Here is a 3292-nt window from a genome sequence, read left to right as displayed (position 1 = left end):
ATCTCACCAAATGACAGTACTTTAGTTCACACACCTAAAACCCAAGAGTCATCCTTGATACCTCCCTCTTTCTTACTCCTTATCCAGGTGTAGTGGGTTGAATTGTGTCCCCCCAAAAGATATATACAAGTCCTAACCGCAAGTACCTGTGAATGTGACTTTATTTAGAAAAGGGTCTTTGTAGATATAATTAAGATAAGGCTCCCCAAATGAGATAATCCTGGATTAGACATACTCCCTCTCCTAACAGAGCTAATAAATAGGTGTGATGGATGTCATTATAAAAGAAAAAAGAGGAGTGCTCACTTCGGCAGCACATATACTAAAATTGGAATGATACAGAGCAGATCAGCATGGCCCCTGTGCAAGGATGACATGCAAATTCATGAAGTGTTCCATATTTTGGGGAGGGATAAATAAGGAGTTCAGGTTTAACATATACAAACTACTATATACAAAATAGATAATCAACAAGGACCTACTGTATAGTGCAAGGAACTCTACTTAATATTCTGTAATAACCTACATGGGAAAAGAATCTGAAAAAGAATGAATATATGTATATGTATAACTGAATCACTTAGCTGTACACGTGAAACTAATACAACATTGTAAACCAACTATACTCCAATATAAAATAAAAATTAAATTAAAAAAATCAAATAGTGGGGGAAAAAAAGAAAGAAGAAGAGAAGACATGGAGTGTCTCCATGTCTCCACATGGAGACACTGGGAAGAAGGCCATGTGAAGATGGAGGAGGAGATTGGAGTGAGGCATCTATAAGCCAAAGGAACCCAAAGGATTGCTGATGGTGCCATCAATTAGGAGAGAGGCATGAAGTGAATTCTCTTGCAGAGGCTTCAGAAGAAACCAACTCTGCCAACATCTTGATTTCAGACTTCTGGTCTCCAGAATTGTGAGAGAATAAATTTATATTGTTTTAAACGACCAAATCTGTGGCCGTTTGTTATCACAGCCTTAGAAGGCTAATGTACCAACTAGTCACTAAAGTCTGTTTGTTTTACCCTCCTAAATATCTTTTTTTTAATTATATAATACAATGTTATCCACTGTAGCTCACCATGTTTTACATCAGAGCTTCTGAAATTAGACAGCTGAGAGACCCTTACAAACTTTCAGCTATAAGATGGATAAGGTCTAAGGATATAATGTAAATATCCTCTAAATGTACTCACTTTACACTCTGTCTACCCACCCAGACTAAGTTACTATCATCTCTTTCCTGGGTGACAGAATTACCCTCCAACTGGTCTCTCCACATTCACTTGGGGCCACATTCAAACATTTTCCCATGCTGCAACCAAAGTACTTTTTTTTTTAAGATTTTTTTTTAATGTGGACCATTTTTAAAGTTTTTATTGAATTTGTTACAATATTGTTCCGTTTTATGTTTTGGTTTTTTGGCTGTGAGGCATGTGGGTTCTTAGCTCACCAACCAGGGATCGAACCCGCACCCCCTGCATTGGAAGGCGAAGTCTTAACCCCTGGACCTGCAGGAAGTCTTGCCGGAGTACTTTTTAATAAACACACATCTGATCATGTCACTGCCCTGCTTTTTTAGTCACCTTTATATTAACCTTTCAACTTTTTAAAAGAAACACTTTTTCCTTAGGTTTCATTTCTCTATTGTCTCTATTTTTTTCTCCTACATTTTGGCTGTTTCTTCTAAGTACCCTTTGGGAGGGTTCCTCTTCCTTAATCTAAATGTAAGTGGCTTCCTATTCTCTTAAGGCCAGAGACAAAATCTTTTTCATGACCTACAAAGCTCTTCATGGTCTGTCTACCTATCTAGTCTCCCCTCCCACTTCTCTCCTAAACTCCCTGAACTTCTGTTGTGTTGGTCTTCTTTTTGTCATAGTTACTACAAAGCTCCTTGTGCAAGCTTCTATATCTAGGTTGTTCTCCATGATGACCTGGGTCTGTGTTATGCTGATTTTTATCTGCCTCTCCAATCTCATCTCTCATTTCCTTTCTCCTCACTCAGCATTTTTCACATCAACTTTTCCCTGTTTCTGAAATTATGTGCTCAGCCCCTTCTCCTTAAGGGTCTTCGTGCATGTTGGTCCCCCTGCCTAGAAGACTCTTCCCCACCTTGTTAACCTGATTAATGCCTATGCTTTTTCGGGACTCAGTTTTTTTTTTTTTTTTTTTTTTTTTTTTTTTTTTGCGGTACGCGGGCCTCTCACTGTTGTGGCCTCTCCCGTTGCGGAGCACAGGCTCCGGACGCGCAGGCTCAGCGGCCATGGCTCACGGGCCCAGCCGCTCCGCGGCATGTGGGATCTTCCCGGACCGGGGCACGAACCCGCGTCCCCTGCATCGGCAGGCGGACTCTCAACCACTGCGCCACCAGGGAAGCCCGGGACTCAGTTTTAATGTCACCTCCTCAGAGAAGCCTTCTCTGATCTCCACTCCAATTGTTTAGACTCCAGTTATATGCTTTCATAGCACCTTTTTTCTTTGTAGTCAGCATCACAGCTATAATTTTATATGTATATATATATAAATATATTTGGTTGGCATTTGTACACACACACACACACACACACACATACACACACACACTACACTACAAGCTCTATGAGGGGAGGGAGTATGGCTGTTTTGTTCACCTTCTTAGCAATAGTATCAACCACAGTGCCAAGCACATAGTGGCAATAAACATTTATTAAAAGAATACATGAATAAATGGGTGAATAAAACTACGATCAAATATGTGTCTAGTTTCCAGGAAATTCCCAACTCAACAGATTAAGCATATCTATGATCCTCAAGACCATAATCCAAAAACTGCCTGATGCTGATTCGTATTTACACTCTCAAACACATGCAATTTCATTGTCCATGGATGAACGTTTAACCTAAAGATGGTTCGTTTTGTATGAGTATGCACTAGTGAAACCTAAAATAACTATAGGTTGTCCTCACTATATACAGATCTGAAAGCTGAGTCTTTGATGACAAACTGACTAAACAAAATTGTGGTATGTCCATTTGAAAATTGGCTGACAAGATGTGGAATAAATTTGGTATCAAAATCCAAATAAAGTTCTGTAAAACAATCTTCTGTGTGCCTATGTGACTTGGATTGCTGCTGAAATCATCCTCAACTTCCACAAATGATTTAAATTCCATGCATGCCTGGTAAAGCCTCAGCCAGTAAGAGAAGGTGACTAGGACTAAGGTTGTGGGTTATAGTTAGATAACAAGTATTGAGAATATGTGTATTGCAGATTAACCAGAAGGGTGAGACACATGTGGGAAATGAATGAT

General features: G+C 39.6%; 1 non-coding gene across 1 annotated transcript; it reads left to right on the top strand.

Annotated features, from left to right (window-relative positions):
* Positions 1-298: 298 nt before the first annotated feature.
* LOC116742089 lies at positions 299-405 on the top strand. Its single transcript, XR_004346360.1, has one exon. It is a non-coding gene; the product is annotated as a U6 spliceosomal RNA (small nuclear RNA).
* The last annotated feature ends 2887 nt before the right edge of the window (positions 406-3292 follow it).

The sequence above is a fragment of the Phocoena sinus genome, chromosome 16 (genome assembly GCF_008692025.1).
Source record: "Phocoena sinus isolate mPhoSin1 chromosome 16, mPhoSin1.pri, whole genome shotgun sequence".
Taxonomy (NCBI): Eukaryota; Metazoa; Chordata; class Mammalia; order Artiodactyla; family Phocoenidae; genus Phocoena; species Phocoena sinus.
The sequence above is the reverse complement of the archived record's forward strand: the minus strand, read 5'-3'. Positions and strand labels throughout refer to the sequence as shown.